Genomic DNA, 16,180 nt, shown 5'->3' on the forward strand with positions numbered 1-16,180 from the left:
AGCTGATAGGCCAAAACCACTTGCTAGCCCCAAATTTCCCTTTATAGAACTGCTTTGATAAGCTACCTTTGAAGTCGGTAGACTCATTACAGGCAGAAAGAAATGACACTGCAATGCTTGCAGATTTAGGTCAGTATAAGAGATCTTAAAGAAGATTTTGTAGTTGGATGGAGACATGTTCACGACAAGGTGCTAAGTCTTACGAAGGATTCAGATAATTAAATTCCAGAGCTTACCGTTAGTGTGTTTGAAATCTCATACAGTAGGAAAGAAATGCAATATTTGTTTATGTATTCATTCATCATTTATTCAGCACATATTGACATTCCACGTGCCCGATAATTCTAGGCATTTGGAGTACATTAGTTAAAACAAGCATCCTTACCTTTATAAAGCTTGTATTGGAGCAGTCGGAGACAGACAACCAACAGTACCAGCATTAAATAAGTAAATGAAATGATATGTGATATTGCTGTAAACAACGTAAGAACAGGAAAATGAGTTATTTAGGTTTCAGAGGTGAGAGCAGGATGCTGTTTTATATTGAGTAGTTAGCTCAGCCCGCACTGAGAAGGAAATACTTAAGAAAATATTTGAATAAAGTAATTGAGGATATCAGATAGAAAAGCTGTAAGAACAGGACAGGCTTGGTGTGATTAAGGACCTAGTGAGGGACCACTGTGACTGGGGCAGTGTAACTATGGGGACACAATAGGAGATGAGGAAATAAAGGGCTGGATTGAGAGAGAGATTGTAAAAGATGTGGTAGGCAGCTTCTCACATGGCCCCAGTGATTCCCCAACTCCTAGTGGTCATGGCCTCTGTAACCCCCTACCTTGTAGTGTGGGAACCTAGTCAATTGCTTCTAGTCAGTAGAACGTGGCAGAAGTGATGGAGTGTCACTCCTGTGATCAGGTTTCAAAAGACGGTGACTTTCATCTGCCTGGTATTCTGTCTCTTCTTGGGTCTCTTTCTTGCTGTCTTGCTTACTTGCTCTGATAAAAAGCCAGCTGCTGTGTTGTGAGACATCTTACGGAGGATCTACATGGCAAGGGACTGAAAGAGACCGCTGGCCAACATCTCACAAGGACAGAAGTCCTCCATCCATCACTCCACTAGGAACTGAATTCTACTAACAGTCTTGTGAGTCATCGAGAAAAGCAGCACATTCCCTGTTGAAGCTTGAGATGGTTGAAGTATTGTAGAGTGGCCGCATAAAAAGATGTTCAGTTATATCTGAAGTTCAGAGAAACAGTGAAATTTGTTTTGTGTGTAAGTATACACTATTTTGGATATAAACTAAAAGTTACTTGTTGTTTAACTGAAATAAAAATTTATTGGGCATCCTGTGCATTATCTAGTAAAAATAGCAATTCTACTTGTAAATGACCCAGAGTCAGAGGAATCATCTAAGCTTCTCCCTGATTCTTGACCCACAGAATAATGTGTGTTCATTGCTGATAGCTTTGGGGGGCCATTTGTTATGCAGTAATAGCTAGGTAAAATAAGGCAGTTTTGATAAAAGTCAAAGGAGATGAGTGCTAACCCAGGTTTGAAAGAAAACCGGAGAAGTATTGGGGAAAAAAAATAGGGATTGTACTGTTTTAATTTATTGGTAAAAATGCTAAGGTGGTCTAGAATATACTTAGAGTTTAAGCTTCTTGGTTCTTCTTTTAATTTGCCCTAGAGGATATCATGAGTTGTCTCTTCACTAATTTACTCATCAGTAATACTTACAAGTTGTCTCTGAACGTATTCTTAAAGTAGCTCCACTGTGTTAACTGCAAAAAATTAAAGTAATATTTTATGATATATTCTTGCTACATCTCCATGTTGTAACAATAGCTACTACATAGCACCACCTGTGTGCCAGTCACTGTTCTAAATGCTTTCTGTGTATTAATTTATTTAATTGCCCTAATAACTAAAATACCTAATGTTATTATTTATATAGATGGAGGAACTGAGACACAGATGGTAAAATAATTTGCCTGAGATTATAGAGATAGTAAGAGACAGACCAATGCACACTCAGCAGACACCGAAATTTTCGATTTTAACAACCATAAATCAGTTTTTCTTTCTTGTGTGTCATCTGCCACAAACTCTAGATCCATCTTGAAGTATTTAGATGACTAATATTTCTGTCACAAGAATATACACTTCATCTCCTAGAAGCTTCATGATTATCTCTTCCATGAAATCTATCCCTTGTAAATCCAAATCGTCACAGTCGGCTGTGTGTTAAATGGATCCCTTGGAGGGAGGCTGCTGGTCATCCCCTCAGGCAGGTATTCAGTCAATCTGGGTATAACTCCTGGTTCTGTTCCAGGTGAATTTCAAAACTTTTAGAAATTTTAAAAATTTCTCTTAGCCTCAGTTTTTCTCAACTGTGAAATGGGAATAATAACAACTATTATTATAAGATAGGCAGAAGGCTTAAAAATATTGTACATAAAGTGACCAGAGGGAACCTGATGTAAAAGGCATATGCCAAATGCTAATTCCATGTCACCTCCTATTTTCATTTTGCCTAACCTCCCATCATTTCCTTCTTAATCACCTGAAATCTGGCCAGAATTCACAGCTAAGACTGACACATTCTCTTAGCGCACAACAAATACTGATTTCTGTCCAAAAGCAGAAGAATCTCCTCAATCCTAATTCTCCTTGTTGTCTTTAGAGTTTTTGACACTTTTACCACCCTTTTCATTTGAAACTTTGTTGCTCCCTGACTTCTGTTGCATCGTCTTACTGGAATCTCACCATTCCCTTTGACCCTTTCTGTGCCATTTTAGTAGTAAAATTAAGATTAAGATGAATCTGTCAACCACCAAGTATTACAAAGCGTGTCTGATGTGATCTTTGGACTGAGCCTCTCAAAATCTACATCCATACATGTTTACTCAATATCTCCTAATTATATTAGTTTATTTCTGAAATTCATATAGTGAGTCACCTAATTCTTCTTGTGCTAGGTCTTCACTTGTTGCGTCTCGGCTCCCCATCCACCCATATTTGCCCTGCTTTGCGTTACCGGAGCTAGACTCCGTGAAGCTTTCTTTGTGGTCAGCTGATGTTAAGCCTTGATGGTAAAGGATGCGGGAGGGATGCTGTGGGAGGAAAGGAAGGCTCCTCCGGGTTCTGGTGTGCTGTTCTCTTTCTGGCTCTGGTGGTGAGGCTGCTGGCAGTGCACACCAAGGCCGTGCTGGCCCTTCAGTAAGCTTGCTCATCATTCCTGTCCCATGGTGTCCTGCCCACCAGCCCCAGCCTTCCAGCAGTCTGGCAGGAAACCTCCTGCTCATCAGGCTTTCTCTGCTAGCTGTGGGCCAGCTCTACCAAGGGACAACCTAGGCACCATCTTCACCATCTAGTTGGTTTCGTACTTGTCCCCACAGTGGGGCCTAATTGCCCTGGTGACTCAGTAACTTTCTCAAGCATCAGTGGGTTATAACCACACTCTCTCCAAGAAGGCTTGCATCTCAGATTCGGGGAGGAAGCCCCTCCTCTAGTTGGTTTCTTCCTTGTCTAGTTCTCTCATTTCTAGGCTATTCTGTAAAAGCCAATTTTATTCTCCCTTAGTAGGTATTGCCCTTTTGGTAATTATTATGTTTTTATATAGTTAAAAAAATTCAAATACTGGTGTGTAGTCAGAATGGCCATCATCAAAAAGTCCACAAACAATAAATGCTGGGGAAGGTGTGGAGAAAAGGGAATCCTCCTGCACTGTTGGTGGGAGTGTAGTTTGGTGCAGCCATTATGGAAAACAGTAGGGAGATTCCTCAAAAAACTAAAAATAGACTTACCCTATGATCCAGCAATTCACTCCTGGGTGTGTATATTCCAGAGGGAACTCTAATTTGAAAAGATACACACACCTCAGTGTTCATAGCAGCACTATTTACAATAGCCAAGACATGGAAGCAACCTAAATGTCCACTGACAGATGGGTGGATAAAGAAATAGTGGGATATACACACACACACACACACACACACAAACACACACACAAAATGGGATATTAATCAGCTGTAAAGAAGAATGAAATAATGCCATTTGCAGCAACATGGCTAAGCCTGGAGATTGTCATACTAACTGAAGTAAGACAGAAAGAAAAATACCATATAATGTTATTTGTATGTGGAATTAAAAAAAATGGGACAAATGAACTTATTTACAAAACAGAAACAGATTCATAGACCTAGAAAACAAAATTGTGGTTACCGAGTGGAAAGAGGGTGGTGAGGGATAAATGAGGAGTTCAGGATTTGCAGGTACAAACTACGATACATAAAATCATAATCAGCAAGGGTCTACTGTACAGCACAGGGAGCTATTTCAATACCTTATGATAGCCTGTGATGAAAAAGAATATGAGAAGGAATATATATGTAAGTATATATGTAAGTGGATCACTATGCTGTACACCAGAAATTAACGCAACACTGTAAACAGACTATACTTCAATTAAAAAAAGAGTAAGAATGAAAAATTAGTATCACGCTCCAGTATACCTTGTTATGCTAACCTGTACACTTCCTACATAATAAAACATCTTTTTTAATATTCTCAAATTACTAGGATGGTTTTTATGTCCAAATTGGATTCTAACTGATACAGGATGGATGTTGAAAGGTCCCAAGAGCTAAATCCTAAAAGATGGTATTAGGGAATTACTTTAGTCATGTTTGTGTTCTTAACACAGTGCTGGGCTCCGCGCCGTTAGGAAGTGGGATGCTAGTAAACCATATGTGTGCGCGTGTGACTGAGGACGTCATGCTAAGTGATTCTCTGAGGCGGCTGTACACATTTCCACTTTGACCAGTGGTGCGTTTGAGTTCCCGTTACTCTCTATCCCTGCAAATACTTGCTGTGTGTATCTTCTTGTCTTTGGCCATCTTGGCAAATGTGTAGTGCTATCCATTTGTGGTTTTAATTTTAATCTTTATTTATATTAAGACTAATGAGGTAGAGTACCTTTTCATATGCTTATTGTCCATGTGAATATTCTTTTAAGCACTTCCTGTTTGAATGTCTTGTCCATTTTTTCCCCATTGACTCAGTTACTTTTTACTTATTGATTTATAGGCGTTCTTTACATATTCTACGAAACATAACTTTTTGTTATATGTGTTGCAAATACTTTTTTTCTGGTCCATGGAGACACCATTTAGAATAATAGGAAAATTCAAATGCTAAGGAATAACTCAGGATGAATTTACAACACACCACTGTAAAACTGTAAATTGAGGAAAATAATATGATCTCTAGGAGATGTGCTGTTTATGGATTTTAAACCTACAAAATGTAAAGATCTTGATTCTCCCTAATCCTATCTATAAAATAAAAAAAGTCTTCATGAAAATTTAAGCTACTCTGGGAACTGAAAAACTAATTGCAAAATTCATGGGAAAGTATGACAATCTTGAAGAAGATTTACGCTATCAGATAGTAAGACGTACTCTAAAGCATCACTAAATGATACAATGTGAATTTGGCATGAATATGTACAGATAGAGCAATGAAAAAACAAACAGCAGTTTAGTAACACAACCAGCTCTCTTTTCCTCAGATCAGTGTGCATGGTTCCTAGAGGTAATTGATTTGCAACTCTTTGACCTCTATTTATATAAAAATATTTGCTCTCCAGGCTTCTTCCGCATCCTATCCTGTTTTGGCATCTTATATTATTGCCTCTTCCATTCTGTAATTTTCCCTAAATAGGATTCATGGGAGATGTTTTGAATAGTTCTTTATATTGACTCACAGCAAGGAATTTCCCTTTGAAGTCTACTGTATAATGTGTATTCTCACAGTAATTTTCGTATATTTTATTTGTTAAATTATTTCAAGATAGGATTTAACAAGTCAGTGTCCAAATCACACCCTATCCCCACGACTCTTGCGAGTAAATTAATTCCTCTTTTTTAGTAGTTACTGGGATGCTTTAGCAGAGATTGCATTAACGTGTCTCTATTTACTGAACGACATAATTGTGGGTGGGAGGCTGAGGCCACCTCATCTGAGGAGCTGTGTTCCCAATAAAAAGCATAGTTTGTAACAGACTTGTGTGTTTTCAGTAAAGGACATTTAATTTCCAAGAGTTAGTTTTATACAGAATGTTATTGACCATTCATAGAAAACAGCAAGAGCTGGTGTTAGCAACATGCTTGCCTTTAAAGATACTGTTCTGTTTTTGTGCTTCCTTAAAAAGATCATGCCAGTTTGGGGTGGTATTCCCAATAGGAAAAACAGAAAATTCTGTTACAGCTGTACTAACATACATGTCAATTTTCAGCTCATTTTCTTCCCTGCTGATTAAAGCAATTACTCTTAAAAATAGTTTCACATTTTTTCCTACAATTAAAGGCAATATACTGCTTAAATGATCTTAAGTGCATGAATTTGCTTTTGACTATGCCAGGTAGTTTTTTTTTTTTCTCTCTCTCAGTCTGTTACCTGTTCCTGTACATAATAATCTAAAATAGCTGCATTTGTAAAGAAATAATAGGAAAGTTATTTTTCAAAGAATGGGTATAGGAGAGTGTAGAAACCAAAATGAAGGCTGAGCTATTCTGAATTATTTACTAAAAATGAAAAAAATGTGTTAGTGCTATTGAAATATGTATTGAATGGATTTTTATTTACAAGTAAGAATATTAAAATTTATGGAAGTGTTCTCTGCTGATACTAAGACAGCTGCGAGGAGGGAAGGGGTGCTGTTCACTACTTCAGGTTTTGTCTCAGTGGTACAGGTGGAGATCTCACTTTGCCTCGGGCACTGCTGGGGCTCCAGCAAGGCAGGGGTGGTGGAGGGTTTGCTTTTCCAGAGTGGATGGCCACCAGTGACTAACCAAGGCCATTGTAAGAGTTCCTAGCCATTTGCACCCAATACGGGTCTCCCTTACTGGGCAGGACTTATTCTGGGGCTGCCCTTTGGGTTGAGAGAGACTTGGATGGGTCTCCATCACGGTCTGATGGTTCCCTTGCCCAATTCTGCTTCTTCCCCTGATGGTTCATGAGTATTAGTCCCTTATAAATCTTTGGCACTCCCGTCTGCATTTCAGCATCCACTTCCCAGAGAAAGGGACTTAGGCCAAGGGACGTCTTTGAATGTAATACAGAGTCGTATTATAAATCAGAGACAAAAGGAGACAGAGACAAAGCGGAGACATAAAGTTAAGACCAAATTGTGCTGTACTTTTTATATATAAAATAAATTGGCCTAAAACTTCATAGTTAAAGTGATTTACTATGGATTCAGTTAAGCATCTCTGAAATGCTTTCTGTAAGGACAGTAGAAAAGAGAAGAACATTTTTCAAAGCAAAAATATGTACGTGCTGACTGCACAATTTGATATCAAACAATGACTGCTGTGATGGGGAGACCATTGTTAAAAATTACTTTAATGTCATTTATTGCTCTATTTTTTGAGCAAATGACTTTTTGGAGAAAAATAAGTTTATAACTTATCCATGGAAATGTGGTATCAGTGGAAAAGTAGACAATTTCATTAATATGCTTCAGAAATGATGAATACTAGCAGGACGAATGCTTGTCAAAAACTCTGATTAGAAAAAAAAAACTTAAATTTTTTTTACCTATAAGTTTGCCATACTTTTGCTCGGTAGCAACTATTTGGAACTACATTTTAACTACACAAGCATATTTGAATTAAATGATCCTTGTTTTAATGTAAAGAGACCAAACTCAGAAATTAAATCAATATCCATCTCTACAGTATTATAATTGAACTATATACAAGATGTTAATTAATGCAATTCCTGATTGCCCTGTTTAATATGGATGCTATCTATAATTTGGCCTTTAGAGATAGCATTTTCAGAGATCTTTAAATACATGTAATAACATTTGAGATGCACATACATCTTTATGAAAACATTGCGAACATAAACCTCCCCATTCCTTTTGTTTTGAGGGAGTTGAAGAAAGTCCCTGCTCATATGCGGGGGTTATGTCCTACAAAAATGACCGCTGCTCTCCTACTTGGCTATATTCGAAATCTACAATATAGTATGGAGGAGTCCTACCGGAAGTGCTGGAATCGTGATGTTTTGATAGGGTTTCAAGAAGTTTGAGCTCTTGGGAAGGTTATTTCTCACAGCTAGTAATTTTTATTTTCTCTCTTGTTGGCATGCAGGATTTGCAACTCTTTCACTTTTTCATGTTCTTTAGATCATCATAGTTTTCCAACTCCTTCAAGAGGCTTCCTCCTGCAACATCAGGGAGCATTTAGTTAACCTTTCTCCTAGCTATTCTTAGGAATTATTATTTATTTTAACATTTGATTATATTCACTTTAGCAATTTCTTGCTCTATTTTGGATTATCCCCTACTTTGAGAAGTACCTAACATGTCACTTTTCCCCCCAAATATTGTCACTTTCAGGGATGAACTATATCAAGTATTTGTTTGGTATCCATTTTTTCCCCCACAATATTCTAACTTCTGGCAGGGACGAACCATGTCATTTATTTAAACATCCTTGGGAATGCTTAAAGTTTAGTAAATCTTTTATTAAACTGAACTGACAGTAAATCTACTGTGGGTAATTTTGTTCTCAGTGTTATCTTCAGTTAACATGCCTGAATAAATGGAATGAGTGATTCTTGGATACTGAATTCCATATATATATATATGTTTTCCATGAATAAAATTCATTATCTGTGAGAATCACTGAAGAATCTGAAGATTACATAAAAGAATCAAGTAAAATATTTATTTTCCCTTAGAGTTTTGGAATTTAGTTGTAGCCACACATAAAAAAAAAAACTTTACAATGTAGTTTTCTTTAACTCAGGTATAATTTGGTTTTTTGCCCTTGGTCCCTGTTATTTACCCCTCTAAATTCCTTTAGTAATATAAAGAAAATGTCCTGCATTGCCACCTCATTTTTTTTCTCTCAGAATGGAAAAGCAAGGCTTGTTTGTGGCCTTAGTGAAATAAAGACGGGGCTAGTTAGCATCATTGCATCCTGCCTTTTCAGAATCTACTTAATGGGTGTGAAAGACTTTTGGGATTGTTTCAAGAGTTAATACAGAGATACAGGGGCATTTAAAACTAGTGTATTTTTACAAAGTCAGTCAATTACATATTTATAATACATGATTCCAATTAAAAATGTGGAATTATATATTTATGTATAATTGAGTCAGCATTGTTTAGAATTGTCTTCAATATTATGTTTTGTGTGTTTACTTGTACTTGTGTATCGGAGCAGTATACTATAGATGTATCTGAACAATGAAAACAATTTTCACTCCATGCTTGGATTAACTCTGTGTGTACGCATTTATTTGTTAAACAAATGCCATTAAGTTCTTACTATATTTCAGGCGTTGCTCCAAACTCTTGGAAAAGAAAAGAGAAAAAAATCTCTGTTTTCAGAAACTTCGATTGTTGAGTTCTTGAGAATCCAAATTGCTATAGACTCTCGAATATAGAATGAACAGTTTTTATGTTAAAAATTCCAGGTGAAATTGACCAGTTTTGCTGCTAGACCGCTAAAACATTTTGTTAGTCTTACATGTAAATTTTTTATCATCATGTAGACATATTTAATAGCTTAAAATCCACCTGCTAATAGTTTCTCTTTACCAGATGCCTAGTATTTGTGGGTAACACAGGTAAGAAAATTTGTACATAGTCAGGAATACCATAGTGTTCCACAAGGGCACCTACCCCACATAAAAAGTATAAAGTGTTCAAAGAGACAGATGACAGATTCCATAGTCACACAGACACAGTGTGCATATGTGCACCTGTGTGTGTATGCGCTTGTGTGTCCTTTCTTTTGTTGACGTGGTGTATCACTTTGATTGATATGCATATGTTGAACCATCCTTGTGACCCTGGGACGAATCCAGGTTGATTGTGGTGTATGATCTTTGTTATGTGTTGTTGGATTCTATTTGCTGATATCTTGTTGAGAATTTTTGCACCTATAGATTCATCAAAGATACTGGCCTGTAATTTTCTTTTTTGATAGTATCTTTGATTTTGGTATCAGGGTGATGGCTTTATAGAGTGACTTTGAGAGTTCCTTCCTGTTCAGTCTTTTGGAATAATTTGAGAAGGATCAGAATAAGTTCTTTGTATGTTTGGTAGAATTCCCCAGTGAAACCATCTAGTTCCAGACTTTTGTTTGCAGGGAGGTTTTTTTTTTGTTTTTGTTTTTGTTTTTTTAACAGATTCTACTTCACTCCTAGTGATCAATCTGTTCAAATTATCTGTTCCTTCTTGATTCAGTTTTGGTAAGCTGTATGTTTACAGAAACTTATTCATTTCTTCTAGGTTGTCCAGTTTGCTGGATATAATTGTTCATGGTGTTCTTATTTTTTTGTATTTCTGTGGTATCAGTTGTTACTTCTTTCCTTTCACTTTTTTATTTTGTTTACTGATCTTTCTTTTTAACAACCATAAAACTTGGTGTCCACTTGCACTTTGATGTGTCTTTATTAATGCAGGGTTTTTGCATAAGCAAAGCTTATTAGTAATTTGAAATCTGCAAAAACAAAAACTAGTTTAGATTCAAGTATTGGCTTGAGAAGAATGCTCAGTATGAAATTTCTAGATGATAACATAACTACAGGAATCTGTTTGGAGCTCTAGAGCATGATGCAATGGAAAGAATTTAGGGATTTTATCTGAATTTTAGAGCTCAAGGACTCCTGTGCTACGTTTGCTGGTGCTTCTACCCTGTACAATGCTATTTCAATATTTAAAAAATGAAAATAGTCATACCTACTTTGGAATATTTTCTTTTTAAAGGCTTTTCATTTAAGTGTACCTGTCATTAACATACAGCTAGAAGCATTTCACAAGTCAACTCTTCTTAAAATCAGTTCCCAATTCAAGAAACAAAGGGCTCACTCACACCCCAGGAGCCCTTCTTGTGTTCCCTTCCAGTCTCTACCTCCTCCCAAGACTATTAATTTTTTTCCACTTTAAAAATTGAGGTAAAATTTGCATTACATAAACTTAACCATTGCAAAATGTACAATTAGTGGCAATTAGTATATTCATAATATTGTGCAACCGTCACCTTTATCAAATGCCAAAATATTTTCATCTCTCTACAGAAAACCCCATATCCTTTCACTTCCCATTCGCCTCTCCCTTCAGCTCCTGGTAACCACGCTGTCTTCTGAATATTTCATATAAATTTGATTATATACTATATGGCCTTTTGGAACTATCTACTTGCACTTAGCATAAAGTTTTTGAGGTCCATCCATGTTGTAGCATGTATCAGTACTTCATTCTTTTTTATAACTAAATAATATGCCATGGCATGTATGTGCGTGTATCTTACACTCAACAAAAAGACGAACAGCACAGGTAAAAATGGACGAAGACCTTGAATAGAAGACACACAAAAGACAAACAAGCATATTTGGTTATATCAGTCTTTAGGGAAATGGAAATCAAAAACACAGGCAGCATTTTATTTCCACTAGAATGACTACAGGAAAAGTAGGGAAAATTCCTACTTTTATCGGAGGTTGGTGAGGATGTGGGAAAATTCAAACCCTCATTGTTTGTGGGAACCACTGTGGAAAACAATTTGGTGGTTCTTCAGAAAAGTAAACATAGGATTACCTTCTGACCCCGCATGTCCACTTGGGGGTATATGCACCAAAGAACTGATAACATGCATTTAAATGAATACTTGTACAGTAGTATTCGTTGATGGTATGAATAAGTTAACTATCTTGAGATGGGGAGATTAGACTGGGTCCTGAAGGTAATCACAAGTGACCTTGTAAGAGTTAGTCTCAGAGGGAGGTTTGATTGAAGTAGGAGATGTGATCACAGAAGCAGGCATTTGGAGTGATGTGAGGAAAGGGTCATGAACCAAGGAACGCAGGTGGCCTCCAGAAGTTAAAAAAGGCGAGTAAGCAGAGTGTCTCCTGGAACCTCCAGAAGAAACCAGCTCTGTCAACACTTTGACCTCAATTCAGTGAAACTAACTTTAGACTTCTGGCCTCCAGACTTATCAGAGAATATGCATTGTTGGAAGCCACCAAGTACATAGTAATTCACTACAGCAGTCATAGGAAACTAAAACAGGGTCAGTTCTTCTCTTATTCCACATGGGTAGCCAAATGATCCGGATTGTTTACTAATAAAATATATTTATCCCCTGTACTTCAGTGTCATCTTGTCATAAATCACGTGGCCATATATTTAGAGATTTATTTCTAGGCTCTATTCAATTGCCTGGTAGATTTCTTTATCCCTGCATCAAGACCACACCATTTGAATTTCTATAGGTAAATAATAAATCATGATATATGGTACAGTAAATTCACCAGCTTTATTTTTCTATTTCAAATTGTCTTGGTTGTTTTTCATCTTTTGCCTTTCTATAAACTTTGAAATTAGGTTTTCATTTTACATAAAATATATACTAGAGTTTCATTGGGATTGCTTTAAATTTACAGATCAATTTGGGAAGAACTAACACAACATTGAGCCTTTCAGTCCATGAAAATTAAACTTCTCAATTTATTTAGGGATTATTTAATTTTTCTTACTAATTTTTTTCTGTATTGAGGTTGGGCACATCTTTCTTTTTTAAAAAAATCCTATATGTCTGATGGTTTTAAAGCTACTCGGAATGTGTTTTTAAAATTTTAATGTACTATTTGTTTCTGGTATAGAAATTAATTTGGTGTGTGTTGTATGTATGATGATTTGTATCCAGTGGCCTTTATAAATTGTCTTATTAACTACAGTGGTTTGTAGAGTCTTTTGTTTTGTTTATGCACATTATATTTTTATTTGGAAATAAGAATCCTTTTGTTTCTTCCTTTCTAGTGTTTTTGGTTTTTCTTAACTTACTGTACTTTCTAAGGTGTCTGGTTCAATGTTGAATAGAAATGGTGCTGGGAACCCTTGTATCATTTTTAGTTACCACAGACAAAGATTTTAATATTCCATCATTAAGTAGTGTTTTGTATATTCAGTTTGGTTATTCTATGAATAGTATATTTAAGATGAAAGAAATTTCATTCTATTTTTAATTGGCTGAGAGCTATTTATCAGGAATAATATTGAATAGTTTCCATATTTTCTGCATAATTTATTTCTGAAGAGTTTTTTTAAACCTCATGTAAGAATAAGGAATTTCCCTTCAATTTTAGTTTTTTAGGAACTATTTAATAGGAAAGGATGAAATATTTTCAAATCTTATTTTTTAATCTATTATTGGAAGTTTAATTATGATTTGTCTTCCTATGGTTTATGCTTTTTGAAGTTTGCTCCATGTCTTAAATATGTAGGTTATGTCCTTTCCCAAATTTAAGATGTTTTCAGCAGTTATTTTATTGGACTGCTTTTTGAGCTCATTTTATTTCTTCTCTCCTTCTAGGATTTTAAATCTTCTGCTATCATTCCACACGTCCCTCAGAGTCTGTTCCTTTTTTTCTTTCTCAGTGCATTTTCTCTGTTGTTCAGACTGGGTCATTTCTGTTTTTCTATTGGATTGACTTTTTCTTAATGATTTGTAGTTATTTATATTTGTTGTTTAGTAATTATTGAATAACACTCTTAATTAATTTATATTAAACTTATTTTCATGAGTACACAATTTGTTTTTCCACATTGATTATTAAAGTTAGTTTTTGTGAGATTTTTAATGTGGCCAAACACACCTCCTGCATTTCTCTACATGAGCATATGTGAAAGTTTCTCCTGGGAGCAACCTAGAAATAAGATTGTTGACTAACAGGAAACCTCTTCAATATTGTTATATATTCTCCAATTAGATTCCAAAATGATTATAGCAATGTAGTTTCCAAAATATTGTATAAAGTTTTCCTTTGTTTAATATCCAGGCTGTTTTACATCAATAGCCCTCAATTTCTGTCAATATGAGAGGTATGACAATATTATATGACTTTAAAAAAATTGAATTTTCTACATATTCTTGAGATAGAGCATTTTTTCATGTATGTATGAACCATTACAGCTTCTTACATAATTCCCCTTTTTACTTGCTTTTCTTATTTTTCTGTTGGACTGAGTTTTTATTAATAATTTGTAGTTCTTTATTTTTGTTGTATGGTAATTATTGAATAATGCTTTTAATTAATGTATATTAAAATTATTTTCATGAGTATGCAGTTTGTCTTTCTATATTGTATATGAAAGTTATTTTGTGAGATTTTTTTATGTAGCCAGATTTATTAGTATTTTTTCTTATTTTTGTGTTTTCTCCTCTTTCTCTTTAAAATATCCTTTTTAAAAATCTGAGATAATAAGATGTTTGCCTGTACTGATTTCTGAGAATTCTGTAGCTTTGTGTTTCACCTTAGGTTTGTAACCCATTTACAATTTATTTTCATATGTGATATGACCTTGAGGCTTTAGAAGTGGTACTAATTTTCAGATTTTGCATGATAAGTTACCACAGATTTAGCAGCTTAAAAAAAATCACCCACTTACTGTCTCTCAGTCGTGTAGGTCAGAAGTCTGAGTGGGCATTCCTGGGCTCTCTGATGTCTCAAAAGGTTGAGAACACGTGTCGCTGGACTAGGCTTTTACCTGGAGGCTCTGGAGAAGAATATACTTTAAGCTCCTTCAGGTCATTGGCAGAATTCAGCGTGCTCTGTTGTAGGGCTAGGTCCTGATTTTCTTGTTGGATGTCATCTGGGATTATTCTTAGTTTTTAGAAGCCACTCAGGTCCTTTCCATATGACCTACTCCATCTTCTAACCAGCAGTGGAATCTCTTTCTTTCTCAAAATAAATCCTTCTTGTGCTTGGATGTCTCTGGTTTCCTCTTTGATTATCAACCTGAGAACTGCTTTTAAAAGGCTCATTTGATTAGGCTTTGATCTACCTGAATAATCTCCTGATTGTACAATCAATTGATTAGTGACTTTAATTACATCTGCAAAATACCTTTGATCATATAATGTAACCTAATCATTGATGTAATATCAGGTGGTGGCATTCTGCTTGCCATAGAACTGTTGGGGATGGGTTTGCTGTTCAGTTATTTTAGATTTCTTCCCTGCCTTTTGTTTGAATCTTCCTCTTAGAGAGTTGAGAGGGACTGAGGCCACATACTCCCTAAAATCATTTTAAAATATTAAAATTGTAAACTTAATTTCATTTTTAATATAGGAATACCATGCAGTATTTCTGCACGTCTTTTTTACACTAATTTAATTAAAAACTCCATATGTACAAGTCTATTTATAATGTTTAAGTTAATAATTAACAAAGAAGTAAAAGATATATACAATATCCTTAACTTCCATTGAAGAGACTTTAGCTCCTTTATAATGAATATACGTGCCATATTGAACTTAAGGTAGTAACTCAATTATGAGCGTATTGATAGAACAAGAAAAATGCAAGAGGTATTTATTTATGGCATGCTCAGAAATTAAGCTTCTGCAAAAAGTTTTAGCTTTTTCTCATTTTTAATTGTAACAAATGCAGTCAAGTGGACTTTTGTAATAGACTTGCATATCTTCTGTCATTCTTAAATAATTGTTTTGATTTTATGTAAAGTGAATATTGCATGTAAGAGTGACTTTGGGACAACTGCCCTGACCAGGCATCCACAAATCCTTGATTTAATAGAAATAATTGAAGTAAGTGAGCCGTGTTTTACTTTCCAGTTGAATTATGTGACTTTTCAATTGAATTATATATGTATATATTATATTCATTTTACTCTACTTTTTTGTTTTGTTTTGTTTTGTTCTCAAGGCCTCTCTTTCTATAGCCCTATGCCCCAGCAGTCAACACGCTAACATAATCATTTCAAATGCGCAATCAGTGAAACCTATGACTTACTTGCCAAAAATTGCATTGAACTGAGTCCCAGCTCAGTTGAGGCCATGTGGCTCAGCCATATCTTCCATGACATTATGCTAGCTCACCAAGTCTCTCAGTTACATAGCACAACTTAGAGGGTTATATATCATGTATTAATTCCTAGGAGACTAAGTAGGTTAATATTTGGGGCAAAAAATTTCATGTTAAGAAAAGCCATCCACTTGTTTGAACCTTAGTCCTCTTTTATACGAATGGGATATAAATCTGTTTATGTCTAAGTTATATTCCTTAGTTCATTTCTACTTTGTCTTAAGACACTTAATCCAAGTCCAGTTAAGTTTAAATGGAATATGATGATGAC

At 35.5% G+C, this 16,180-nt stretch overlaps 1 long non-coding RNA gene across 1 annotated transcript in view; it reads left to right on the forward strand.

The window, feature by feature from the left end:
- The first annotated feature begins 775 nt into the window (after positions 1–775).
- Positions 776–16,180, forward strand: part of LOC116278938 (uncharacterized) — a 151,100-nt gene continuing 135,695 nt past the window's right edge. The window contains exon 1 of the long non-coding RNA XR_012074164.1: positions 776–1,272. This is a non-coding gene — a long non-coding RNA (uncharacterized lncRNA). The remainder of the gene's footprint in view (positions 1,273–16,180) is intronic.

The sequence above is a fragment of the Vicugna pacos genome, chromosome 7 (genome assembly GCF_048564905.1).
Source record: "Vicugna pacos chromosome 7, VicPac4, whole genome shotgun sequence".
Lineage (NCBI taxonomy): Eukaryota > Metazoa > Chordata > Mammalia > Artiodactyla > Camelidae > Vicugna > Vicugna pacos.